Consider the following 15,142-nt stretch of genomic DNA (forward strand, 5'->3'; position numbering starts at 1 on the left):
AAAATCTCTATCACTTCCATATGCACATTCATTTCCATGAGAGAATGAATACAAGTATAAGATGTTTTCGAAAATAGTCAAGGAAAGGATGAGACATGTATACTACATTGCTGAATTGGAAAGGCCAGAAGTAGGGGAACTGCAGTGATGATTTCTAATTTGGAAACACCACAAGCTTCTTAGATCATGGAGAAACCTAGAGGAAGGTCAGAGATAGAAAACTTTCATTCTGCAGTTCTATTTCCAATACAACTAATAATGTTTTGCTATAAAAGAAATCAAAGTTAAAAGTGACATCAGGTTATGAAAGAACATTTCTGGAAAAATAACAAAAAAACAAGGGAAGTATTTCTAGAAGGCACTGGGATCAAATCAAATAGTTTACTGATGAGGACCATCTATTTGTTTGTTTTTCCTACTCTTTCAAACCATGTTTAAGACTTTTATGCACCAAAAGTTTTTTAATGGAAAGTATAACAATGAAGCAGGAAGACTTTCACCGACTTTCCATCCGAATACTATCTTTGCAGTGTTACAATGAACTGAGATATAGATAACATAACACTGTATTTATTGATTTTTTAAATTAAAAAGCAGACAGACATTTGACTAGAAAGAATAGAATGTAGCCCTGAAGGCTTTCAAGACATTTTCAATAAACATAATAGAGTGGTATAAAACTCTAAAAGATACATCTATAGCAAAAGCTGTGTTCAGTAATTTCAGTGAGGTTTGACATCAAGCAAGTCCTAAAAACTAGAAGACATGATCTTAACCATGTCAGGGAAATTTTTCTGGGTAAAGTTGAACCACTACTCAGTAATATCCAACAACTTTCTTTTACTTTATGTTTATAGCTAAATGTTCACTATGCATTTAATTTCTTAACCTTTTTTTTCTTTCCAGTCTTTTAATACATCACTGTACTTCATGCATTACAGGATGAAGCCATTTCACAGTATTTGTTATTCTGAACACAGGTCAGAATAACATTGATTATCCTTGTCCTTTTTGCTCCCATGCTTATAATATCCTCCATTGTGATCTCTAATTCTTATAATCTATAGCTCGTCTCAGATTAATCATTTAATTCTTTAGTCAAGTTCTACCTCTTTCAGAAAGCCTTACTCAGTACCACTGACTACTAATATATTTTCCTAAAGTCTTTATCAACTCTGCATTTCCTTGAATATGTCAATTCTATCTGATCTTCATTCAATCTGAATGACTTCTAGAATACTAGGGAGATTCTTCTGTTATACAGTGACAAAAAATTGGGACAACTGTTCAAACAGGACAAAATGCTTTTTAAAATGCATGCTGTGCACACTTAACTAGTGATGCACCCTATAGAAAAGTAGTGATGCAGTCTGCAGAAACAGTTATTCAAGAGAAATCTTATAGGTGCTATGTCTTTTTTTTTTTTTTTAAGAAGTAGAAGAGCAAAACACAGCACTGGAAAACTTTTTCCATTTTTATGACCCCACAATGCTCAGTGGTACAAAAACCCATTGTTCACTATAACAATGACATCCTCTTCTAGAGGTTATTACAGAAAAGACTGAGGAAAATGCCATACATTCATGAGAATAGACATTTAAATTATTCCAAAAGGTTTTATTCCCAATGATGACTTACACAGAGACAGAGTAATGGAAAGCATTTTTGAAGTGATGTGATCAGAAAAAGAGATGGACTGGCTATGTATCATGAATTAGAGACAAAAGAACAAAAGTATATCAAAACTACTAAGTAATTAGGAGAACTGCATATACCTATATGTTCTCTTACAAAGAAGTCTTATGAAAACACACACACACACACACACACACACACACACACACAGAAAGAGAGAGAGAGAGAGAGAGAGAGAGAGAGAGAGAGAGAGAGAGAGGGATTTAAGCTGTCTACTTAGCTATCATTATATAACAGAATGCAAGTGAGAAAGGGTATCCAAATTCTGATGTGTAATGTTGGCAGGTTCCATCCCAAGTACGAAATTAATGTGATTTTTTTTTCTTTCAACAAGACTTTTTAATCAAGATAATTTCTGGTATAACAACTCATTATATAAATTCAGATTGACTTGTCTTTAACTTATTCTTAGAAATGTGTCTTCATCTCTAAAAGATTAAATTTTAAAAAGTGTATATTGGATAGCATCTAAATATTTATAATTATGGAGAGCTTTGTGTTTAGCAATATGCATTACATATGGTATTTCCATGTGTTTCTTAAAACTGACTGATGAAGTATGTGCTATTATTATTCCTATTTTACAGATGAGAAAACTGATAACAAGAGCATTTAAGTGACAGTGACTAAGCTACTAAGTGACACAGCTACTAAATGTCTAAGACAGAATTCCTACTTTGCTTTTCTTGATTCCAAACATAACAATCTGTATGTCATTTTGCTACCCTGAAGGTAAAAATTAAAGCCAAATCTTTCTTACTGAAAGACAAAGCTTCTATCTTCTCTTCCATATTCCTGGCTATAGGGAAATTAAATATAGTTTTCCCACTTAAATCTTGAAGCAAGATTAAAATCTATCCATAAATTTGGTCAATGTGAAATTGCTTAAAATTCATATTAGCTTTATAAGGGCTATTAAAGTTTTTGAAACAAAGAGACCAAATTAACTTTAACTATGTAATTTTTAAAGTGATTATTTTACAGCTAACTCATCTCCTCGTATTATATAACTGGTTTTCTAAATATCACAAGTTTACATGGTTGAACTGTTCTTTTTTAGTTTGACTTTTTGGTGCATATGAAATGCTTTAGATCAGAAAAAAATTATATGCTTCACATCACTAAGAGACAAACTTCATGACATTTGCAAAGTCATTCTTTAGGTAGCAGAACTTGAGAAATATTGTGTCATTTTTAAATGTTCCAAATCTCAAACATGAAAAAAATATTTTCCACTTGTACTTCATCCATTTGTGATTTCTTTAATGGAAGCCAAATATAGTGATATCTATGTGTAGAAATTGTAGACAACTGAATACTAATAGAGTATAGAGAGCATAATTTAAGAATCAGAATTCACTATCATTATTTGGGCTGTGCATTTAGAACATGCTGTCATTTTCCACTTGAAAATCAGTTTTACCTATACAGACATAAGAAAGTTAAACTTACTTAATTAAGGCTAAGTTCAAAATGAGAACATGACATTTCTTATAAAGGTCCACATAAAATATCCCCAATTGTTACTTGTGAAAAATATTCTTTTCTTCTGCTCATTATTCTGTAAGGTAAGAAGTAGTCGGTCTTGTGGAGGAGCACCTTTATGAGTTGACTTGGTTAGTGGCTTTCTACTTTGTATAATTTGAAGAACACTAAATAGATTTTTTTTTAACACCATCATCATCATTATCTGCAGTGTTCTATATACATGTCAAGAATACTGCTCCTATAAATTCATTTTTTAAATTCTTTTTATGTGCTAAGTAATGTTGTAGTTTGGATCCCTTTGAGTTTGTATTGATGGTGTATACCTGGAATTTGTACCACTGTGTACTACAGTGTTTTTCAGGATGTGGATAGCTCGGTGTATCTTTGAAGAAATAAAGCACTCTGATTTAAAATCTTGATTATCCCTTGCATTTTTTTTTTTTTTTTTTTAGTGATTCTAACAACTACTTCAGGCCTTGAATTATTTTCTGTTTTCAGGAATCCCCTATTAAAATGCAAATGCTGCTATAGGGATATACATCTTAAAACCAGTTAGCTGAGACAAATAACATCAGCTAGAAGGAAGTAGGAAGTCCAGAAACATGATAAGCATATTGGGACTCCAGTATCTCAAAAGAATATATAAGTGTTTCCCTAGCCAAAATTTTACCAGTTTCTCTGATTTTGGATAAGGTTATTTCTGCTTCTATACTTGGAAGAAATAGTATAACAAATTGATCCCAGAAAATATCACCCCCAAAATCAGAAAACATCTTCTTTTAGCAAGTAACTTTTATACTGTCTGTTTTAAAATGATTACTGTATTACATTATAATAAATATATAATATATTATGCAATATATATACTATGTATATATATAACAAGTATATATACTATTATAAGGATTATAGTTGCTCCTATCTGCATCCTAATAATATCTGATTATATAGATTATATCTGCATCCTAATCTGATGCCTTAACTCCTTCTATCTTTCAACTGAGCAAGACCTCTTAGCAATGACACTAGTTATTCAGTTTCACCATTTTTTCTTTGTTTGGCTCACTACCTGAACTGTCCATAGGACTTTTCCATTTGACTCTCAACAATGATTTTAATTAGTTCTTGCTCAGTTGATGCTTGTCTGGTCTCTATTGGGCTCTTCAACAGGTGGTGGTTATAAGCTAGCATAAATGCTTCTGTTTCTCATTGTCTTTGATTAAGCCTCTAGACCATTTCTTTTCTAAGCCAGATAAAGATGCAAATGAAATGAAAGTAAATTGTCACAAATATACAATATTTAGGATATGAATAATAAGAGCAAACTAAAATACAATTGGCAGATGTGATTGGCAAAATGCTAGAAATAAAAAGTTATTTAATAAGATTTGATATGTTGGATAAAGCTATTTCTTGTCAGGGTTATCAACATTCATTTAAGTTGAAGAAATTCCAGCATGACAAAATTCTCAGATAGTCATCATCTTATTTTCCCCTTTCTATTAAGTAGGTCATACAAGAATGTGAGAATTAAAAGTAAAGCAATGCATTAAAAATCAATATCTCTGATAAAAACGTTGGATTTTACTTCCAAATCATTTCATTCAAAATGGAAAGCTTTCGACTATAGAGTCAGGTCTAATTCATAAACAGATTGTTTTTTTCTTCTTTCTCTATGAGTCTAATTAAGCATCTGAACAATTTTTGTTTTCCTCTATCTCTTCTTATCCTTATATCTTCCTAGCACATGGTTCATAAGACTCTAGATTTAGCACATGATCTATCCAAACATCTTCATTTGACACTTGTGGTAACTGAAGTCCAGAGAGAGTAAGTGGTTTTCCTGTTCTCTCTGAATTTCAGCTTGCAAGGCTAAATAAATAACAGAGCCAAAATTTGAATGCAGAATCTTTAGCTCTTAAATCGGTTTCCTGAGTTTGTCATCTTTCAAGCCTGCTTGAGATATTCAGAAGCTCATGATTGCTTCTAAAGAAAGCACAACTTAACTCAGTGCAACATTTTTATCAATCGGTTTCCATTCTCAGACTAGCGGTGGGACCCTAGGCAAGTCACTTAATCTTGTTTGCTTCAGTTTTCTCATTTATAAAATGGACTGGAAAAGAAAATGGCAAATCATTTCTGTTCCTCCTCCCCCAAGAAAACCCCGAATGAGTTCGTGAAGAATCAGATAAGACATAAGTGAAAATGACAAAACAATAAAACTAGGGACCAATCAGAGTTAGTAAGCAAAGTTTAAGCAATATGTGAAGCCAAGAAATAAAATTAGGCACCAAAAGGAACTGAAGTTAAGTAGCATAGTCTTCTTCCGATGTGAGGGAAAAAAAGGAAACCCTAATGAACAGCCTTTCATCTCTCATACATTTGCTTCAATTGAGTAAAATAATAGGGTCATGGGACTTGAGGGTAGTGCATTACTACATCTGGGCGAGCTTTTTCTCTTCAGTTGTCAACTCACACTAGTAATTACTTTCGGTATCCAAAAGAACAGAAGATCTGCCATGAAATTTTGCTTCAGCTCCTATCCTCATTTGCTGTTTGGGCCTAATTCCTCATCTATCTAATTTTGATCTTTCCTGCATGCCTTTTCTTCTTCCCATGCCTCTTAATCATAACTTTTGACTCTGAGCTGAGTCCCTAAGTGGCCCCCTGTCATCTAGAGCATTTTGATCTAGGAAGTGGCAGGAAGTCCAGAGTCAGTGTGACAATTGGGAAGTACAAAAGTGGAGCCAAGGAATAAACAGCTCCACTGACTGTTACTGCCTTTCCTAATGTGAATCTATAATATGGCTTTTACCCACTCTCAAGCTTGTAAATCTAAATTTTGTTGTCTTCACCTTGAATCCTAGAAAATGGTAAAATGTGTTCACAGTTTGAGACCAAAAGCAGATGTTATGTAATGGTAAGAATGACCTATATAAACGCCACAGTGAGATTTTATATATCTCTAAACATCTCTGTCTATTTATCTAAGAGGAGGGAGTCTAAAAAAAAAAAAAAAAGCTGGAATCAGTGGATGTGCATTCAAATCTTGGCTCTGATATTTTGATAAATCACTTAACCTATCTGGACATTAAATTCTTCATTTATAAAATGAAGAGATTGTTTTTAAATGATCTCAAAAATCCCCAAAAGTTCTTAATCTTTTCCCAAATATGCATTTCCATAATAAACAGTAAGCCATTTCATTTTTTTTTCTTTAATCAAAAAGTCTGTGCAGTTTAATAGGTATATTGATAATATCTAATTGTTAACATAAGCCATTTTTTAAAATTTCATTATTTGGTTTGTTTGTTGAAGGGTTTAAGGGTTTTAGGATCTGTGATGTCATTTACAAAGGAAGGCAACACAGAGGGTGCAAACATCTCTTCAAGTATCCAGAAAAGTCTATGAAATGATAGTTTAAGTGATATGTCCATAGTGGCACAAGTATCACATTGTAAAAAAAAGAAGTCAATTCCCTATTTTTCAATTCAATATACTATTATTTTTGCAATATACAGAGGAAGTCAGTTTATTATTTTCTAGGTCTTAACATGGGAAAGATTTAAGATTTAGGAATATTTGGTGCAAAGAACAAGAAGTAAGAAATATGACAATGTCATTTTAAAAAAGTAAAGAAGAGGGAAATTAAATGTTATCTAATAAGTGGAATTTTTGGAAAACTATAATTTACATACATCACCTCAATTGATTCTCACAAGAGTCCAAAGATGTAGATAAAATTTTATAAGATCAAAAATGAAAATAGCAATTCCTTGCCCATGAGGCACTTACATCTAACAACAAACAGACAAGTATATTCAGAGATATTTGAAGATGTACCTAATTTTTAAAAGGTGCACTATGTGCTAAAGAAAGTTCTACTCTGTCAAGGGCATCACCTGTGATTCCTAAACTTGCTATTGTTACTGTTCTTAATATTGGTTTGCTTTTCTTTTTATATTTTATAATTCTATAGCAATGTCATATATCTTTGCAATCCTAAGCATGTTATTGTATATCTTTAAAAGTTTCATTTTGAGAAAGGACAAGGACACAAAGCAGGTTAGAAAGCCCTGATCTGCACAACATATCTTCTTCATAATTCAAGCTCTTAGATATCATACCATAAGATCTTGAAACATTACAATTTTTCATGATCCTGAAACTTGCAAACATCTGTTAAATGTTTCTGGAGGAATAGCCAGTACGTCTAATATTGGTTGCTACTCTTGGTTTTCAAATCTTAATTCTCATTAATGACAGAAATTTAATTGAGAACAGTGTGACCCAGTGAGAGAAAAATGCTTTGGATTAAAGAGACCAGGATTAAAGTTTCTAGATTAAAAATAGCCTGTGCAATCTTGTACAACAAAGCCACCATTAAGGGTTTAAATTTCACGTTCTGGAAAAAAAACAAGAAGAGAACTATTGGGTCTTTGAGGTCCCTTCCAGGTGCAAAACAATGGTTTATCTTTCTATGATCCTATGAACAAGATATGCACTCTCTGTTGCCTTTTTATACATGCGAGGGTGGAATTATCTGTATCTATCTAATGTGATGGGCAGGCATCAATAGATCAACCCTTTGTTGGTCTCCTTGACTTCATTAGCATTGTCATTTCATACTTGCCATTTGTGGCCCCTTGTATGATGTATCTGTTGATATATATGAGGAACTCTCCTCAAGTTACATCTTGTAAGGTATTAGCAGAGATTTCTTTCTATAAGTAAATACTTGTTTAAACCTACTTTTTCACTTGCTTAAAAATTATCTTCTGAGAAGAATAATAGACCTCAGAAAAATTCACTGTTTCTGGAAGGAGCTCAAGGTGAGATTACCTCTTCTATTTTTAATTCTGCAGGAGAGAGGGAAAAGAAACCAAAAGAGAGGGAAGAGAAAAAAGAAGGAAAGGAGACAGATTAATAGAGATAGAGATATAAAGACAGTCAGACATCTAGGGGAGGGAGTAGGGGAAAAGAGGGGGAAATTTGGAGCACAAGGTTATGCAAGGGTCAATGTTGAAAAATTATCCGTGCATATGTTTTGAAAAGAAAAATCAATCAAAATAAATAAATAAATAAAGACAGTCAGAGAGAAACTGAGAGAGAAAGTATGAAAAAGGAGGGAGATAGAGTTTTACAAGTTAGATGAGTATTCTAATTTGAATTACATTCAAATAAATCTAATGACATGACAACAAATTTATCAGACTTTATAATCATGGGATGTGTTAGATTTGGAAATGGATCCTGGAGCCAAAACAAATTGTTTCCCTTATCTCTTCCTTTATAGATGTAGATATGTTAATGTCACTGAGAAGGGTGTGGTTTGCAAATACAAAGATATAGAAAAGAACTGAGTCCTTAGTTCTTTGTTGCTAAACAAAAATAATGTTATTTTTAAATGTTAATGATTTTTTGAGGGGAGGAGATGAAATTACGTTATTCAGACTTTTTCATATAGTAAACATATAAGATTTCATATTTTAAATTTGAGAAAAAAACATGAAACTACTTTTGTAACTTTTTCCCCTTTTTAATTCACAGACAAATACATGTAGGGAAAAAATGGTTATTAATCCAAAAAAGAAGATAGTTTCAGCAGATATTAGAAGACTATTTTTTTTGAGGTGCAGTTGGTAAGAATTCTCTATTTTCTGTACCTATTATATAATTACAATATTAAGTGCAATTATTATGAACTATTGAAAATTAATAGCTAAATAAAACTAGTTCAGGATTATATATTTATACGTGGATGTAAAAACATGCACATAAATAAAACTAGATCAGAATTATATACTTATATGTGGATGTAAAGAAACATACTCTTTATTGGAGTTTGGAAGAACAGTCATATTAAATCAAAATTAACTGGTACTGATCATAAAAAAAATATATATATATCAGTAGTGGGAGTGGAAAATGTTAATCACTTTTTTAAAAGTTAAAAATAGTTCAGTATTTATAATACATATTGAAATTATTGATTCCGGATGATGATAGATTATAAAAATACATATATCATCTGAGTATGTGGGATGGGACTGCTTTTTTCCCTCATTTTTCTTCCCAAAATGTTCTGTCTACAGATAATTGCACATAAGCTTCTCTGCTTACCAAAAAGGGTGATTATCTACTTGTGAGTTCAGAATAGGCACTCATGTCTATTTATGCCCAGAAGTAGATAATAGTCTATGCAAAACGTTGGTGAAATTGAAAATTGCAACAACAAAAAAAAAATCGTTGCCTTATTACAAGAGGTAGTTGAACACTGATTGTACCAGAATCAGTGCAAGAAAAATGGGGGAAAGGGGAATTCATGCAGTCAAAAAAAAAAAAAAAAACAAACAAAAAAACAAAAAAAAACAAAACTAAATTTTAAAGAAGGGATATTTTGTTGTTGTTAAATCCTTGTAATGACACAAGTCCCCCTCTTTGAATGGGATTTTAGATTAAATCCACATTTTTAGATCTGCTTATAGTCAGTATCAGAATGAGCTGCCCTTCCCTCCAGCAAAATTCATAGATTTTTGGCATCCTGATCTTTTTTCATTCACCTTATTTTCTCTCAACACTACATACTCTAGTACTCAGTCTTCTCCCTCCTCTCTGTCTCTGTGTCTCTGCCTCTGTCTCTCTCTCTGTCTGTCTGTCTGTCTCTCTCTCTCTCTCCTCCCCTGTCTTCTGCCACCTGTACCCCAACTCCTTTCTCCCTCTCATTTCTCACAATAGAATTTCCTGCCAAGAAGTGCATTTCATACTGATCGAGATGACTGATGCCATCTAAAGTGTTTCTCCATTTAGGAATAGATGGCTTTTGGCAGATAGAGAACATCCTAAGCCCTGAATAATAAATTTAACATATGAAGATTACAGTTAAGAATCATTGAAGATTGGGGATGGGTTGTGAATGTAATTCCAAATTAGCTGAAAATCATTCAACATAGTGATCTAAATTACTAGATTAGAGGGCTAATCATGGAGTTAAGAAGATCTAAATTTCTAAATTCAAATTTGTACTTATATAACACTTAAGAGCTATCTGGCCCTGCCCCCCCAAATTAATCTCTGTATACCTCACTTTTATTTAATGTAAAAAAAAATGAGGATAATAATATTACCAACTCCCAGGGAAATGAACATATTATTTATGAAATATATTACACCATAAAGTTCTATATTAATACTATTATCAGTATTATTTATAAGACATTCTCCAATTTTATCTTCTCCAAAATCCCAATGAAATTTCATATCATTTAGAAATAAATCTAACATTTATGTATATAAAAAGATACTAGATATCTCTTGAATGAATGACTATATAAAGATCCTAAGAAAAGGATGTATATACATACATCTATACATATATGCAAATTTATGGTTTAATTTTTAATTTTACAATTGTAATTATTCAGTGCTAAATCTCAATAAGTGAATTCATATTTCTATGAAAATTATTGTATTCAATCACTTTAATGGCTAACACACAATTTCTCTTTTTCAAATTATACTCTTTGGGGGTTTCCCCCTTTCTTTAATTTTTTATTCATAAGGAATAACGTGTGTATGAAATAGAGGAAGACTGAAATTCCCTCAGATTAATTATACAGATCATAGTAAATGTGGGTTGATTTGATTTCACCCTATTGCCACTGAGGTGAGTTCTAGCAAGCTATGTAAAAACCAGTTTCTTAAATGGCTGCTACTGCTTCCTCACTGATATTATAGACTCAAATGAACTTTTAAGTGATATTTAAACAGTAAATACTTGTGTTTATTTGAAAGAGTGAATTCATAGGTTTCTTCTTCTAAAAAAAAGATAAATAAATCAAAAGACATTTAATAATAATTAGCAAATCTCCCCTAACAAGGTTGGTACAAGGAAAGTGCTTTTTAAAAAGTGAAAGAACATATTAATAGGAGCCACAGAGAGGCAATATAACTTAGTGGAAAGAGTGCTAGCCTCAGAATTAGAAACACATAGTTTTTAGTCCTACATCTTTAATTTAATGTTTATCATTTCCCTGAGCATACGAGTAAGCCTTCAATGAAATAAAGAAATTCCTAAGACCCTAAGTTTTATGGAAGGTGAAAATTTGCATTGATAGAGAGATTTTCCTCATCCAAGGAGTTCATTATTCCAATGAAATGAGAGCTCCTATCATCATTCCTATTAAACTATGATTTATAAGGTACAACAGAGTCTAAATAAATAATTTTTCAGATGAAGTTTTAAGGCATATGACTGGACATAAATGACAGAAAAAGGAGGTAAGCCAGGCATATTATGTGCATGAGGGATAATTAAATGCTATTATGTTTTCCTTGGCATCCATTCAATGTCTCCCTGAGTGTGAAACCTAAACGTGAACTTTTCAAATCTTGCTTCATACTTATTATATGTTTGATTTTGGGAAAATCAACTAAACTCAATGTGTTTCAGGTTTTTCATGCATGGGAGGGAGATAATAAAGCATATATCTTAATGGTTTTTTTTGCTCAAATAAATACTATAGAAATTTACATTCTATGTAGAAATGATAGGTTTGTGATTATAAGTGTTATTGTTATTATTTTTCCTGGAAATACCCCATATAGCTTCTTGATCAGTTTTAGTACTTATAATGAGTTTTGCTAAACATCAAAGAGAGCATAAGGTCATTGGAGATGGAGCCAGTCCTCCTAGAAATGAAGCAATGCTTTATTTCAGTCTACATCTGTTGGGCTCATCCTATACATAGAATGAATGACGACAATATACCCAAACATCTGCTATATGGAGCACAAGAGTATGGAAATTAAAATTGGGGAGCACAGAAGAAACACTTTGAAAATTCACCAAACTGATGGGATATAAACAGAGATGAGGGGCAAACCACAGCAGCTGACAGACCAGCTGGGATTTCAACAATAGGAAATGGAGATTTTTTTTTTTTAAAAGCAAAAATATTGAACAACTCTAGATTGAATAGACAGAATTGTAAATGGCACAGGAATTTTCAGGTACCATCACAGATACTTAGTCAAGGTAAATTTCCCCTGATTATCATCACTCAAATTCAAATTCTCATTAGTACTCATTTAAACAGTTGTGCTAATCTCTTGACTAGTCTTTCTACTTGTAGTCTTCCTCCTACTCTTGATATCCCAGCAAGATTTTTCCCCTAATCTATAGCTAGGATTAGATTATATGACATCTAGAAAAAAAGTAAGCAAGCAAGCAAGGAAGGAAGGAAGGAAGAAAGAAAGAAAGGAAGGAATAGGGTAGTTGAGATTTAGCCAAAGGGAAATGTAAGGCACATTATATCTATGAGCCTGCTAAAATTCATTAATATGTACAATTATTCAGAAGTTATATAATGGATATCAACAAATATATTACCAAGGATAGTAAAGATATGTGGAAAGCTCCAGGGAGATTGCATTTTCTTTCTATCAATACATAAGCAATTTTTGACTTGAGAGGCATAAATGATATACTTTCTGAATCATTGAGGAATTACCTATATTGATAAGATAATGCATGCATGAGAGTATTGGATCATTTATGAGGATGAATTAAAAAATTGCTTAAAATAGCATATATTAACATAGGTCATTACAGCCTTGGCAATGTAAAATTTCCACAATTGAATAATGAGCCTTGATTACAACTAATTATAATTGTGAAAGCACAACAAAGAAAGAAGTCATATACATGTTGACCCAAGGGACTGACCCAAAAAGAAAACTATAAATAAGATCATGTTGGTGAATGCAATTAGGGAAATAGAATTTGTCTATTAATTCTCTACTTTTAACCACATCATGAATAAGAGCTCAAAACATATCAAGCATCATTTATAAAGAAATGAGCTGTGCTTAAAACAGTTTTCCTTCAAACTAAAGAAGTGAAACTTTCAATTAAACTTCCAAGGTAATCAAACTGCATTTTAAGATTATAGCAGTATGTGTATGATTCATTAACAATGATCATCATCCTATCACTTATTCCAAGTTTGACTTAGTATAAATAACTTTACCTATCTTGCCCTCAGTTTACTCACCTCTTAAAATAAAAGGTTGAAATGCTTTTGTTAGACACAAAAATAAAATATTTTGATCCAATAATTGCTTTTATTAAATGTTGTTTTTAAAGCTTTTTAGCTTGAATTTTAATTATTTCAGATTAGAACTAACAAATTATGTTTTTCTTATTTTGCATTTACGCAAAATACATGGAAAAATGAAATAAAACTGAAGAATTTTGAAATTAAGTTGGGTGCAATATTAAATTTATGAAAAAAAATCATAACCCACTATCTATGTGTATGTCTTTGGAAATTGTTGTGTTACTTTTCATTTCATTTGCTATTCTACATTATCTATTTATATTTATATTTTGTTTTTAATTTATTGAATACTATGCCCATTAAACTGAATGAAACATCTTACCTTGTTAATATCCTATAATATTGGAGAATTATGATTAATTGAAGAACTGTAACCTATGATTAACCAATACTGAGAACACACACACACACACACACACACACACACACACACACACAATTAGATAACTTCAGTAGAATAACATAACCAAAAATGACAATGGAGGATTGATTTCCTTAGACTAAAAAACTCAAACAATGCAGCAAGAAACCCATTTTTGATATGTCAAATAAATACTTATGTTATTCACTGAGATCATTGATATTCTCATGTCTTTTAATTAAAAATAAGAATGTAGCAATTTTTTATCCTTTGAAATTTTAATTAGATACTTAATTTAGCAATGTCTAGAAATCTACAAATTGTTGGAAATTTTTCACAATAAAAATTTAATGCACCCTACTATAATCTAAAGTAAGGATATTCTGATCAAAGTTTCTCTGTTGATTGCACCCTAGCTACTTTAATATACTGAATCAAATCTAATTAATCTTTTTATAAATAGAAAATCCAGTAAAAGAAATGAATTCAAAAGAAAAGAAGATCCTCAATATAACATGGGAGGTTTTTGTCATTGTTGTCAGATCATATATATATATATATATATATATATATATATATATATCTTGAGAAAGACTAATTTTGAAATACTGTAGAAAATTACAACAGTTATTAAAATTTACTTTTCAAGCTTGTATCAAGCCATCAAAAATTTGAAGACCTCCTGACCTTTCCCCAAAGTGTGAATTAGCAGCCTATTGGCAATATTCAGATGGCAAGAGATGTGCAAGTTCCCTTTGATGAAGATAATGTCAGAAAGTGCTTCCCTACTGAGAATCATCTTCACTTGTGAAATAGTATTTTGGAACAGGTCCTTTTATAAAAGGCATGACAAAGCTAGGGAATGTGAAAAAAATAGATAACTGGTAGGGGGGAACATCTCTCATTTTTACTTTGTTTTATTGGATTGTTTAGTTTTCAGTGTCTGCATTAAAAAAAAAAGTCATTTTCATAGGAGAGTCACATGTGAGTCTCCGATAGCCAGGATGCTTTTGTATTTAATCTTCTGCTTATTTCCTCAATTATTTTGTCCCAAATAATACCTGACTTCATTAAATCTCAGTGAGATCAGGGAATGACAGCATTTACACAAAACAGTACATTTTTGTTTTGAGGATATTAAAATATAAAATGCTGATCATGTCATTTTATAAATTAATAACCCAATCCTGTAGGACCATGAAGCTAATTAAACAAACACAAATACACACACATAATCAGGTCAGCTGTAAAAAAAAAAAAAATAAATTATTGCAAGATACTGCTAGAAAGATAAAAATTATATTCCTCAAGGCACATAATTGCAAGTAGATAAGGAGTAGTTCTTAATAAACTTTTTTTAAATTTCTCTATTTTTGGTGGTTATTCTGTAGCATTCCTAAGTTACACAATTTCTTTATGCTTTGTTTAAATATCTATATCAACATATCTTTATCTATCTATATCTATGTATCTATCA

This window comes from Antechinus flavipes, chromosome 6, assembly GCF_016432865.1.
Source record: "Antechinus flavipes isolate AdamAnt ecotype Samford, QLD, Australia chromosome 6, AdamAnt_v2, whole genome shotgun sequence".
Lineage (NCBI taxonomy): Eukaryota > Metazoa > Chordata > Mammalia > Dasyuromorphia > Dasyuridae > Antechinus > Antechinus flavipes.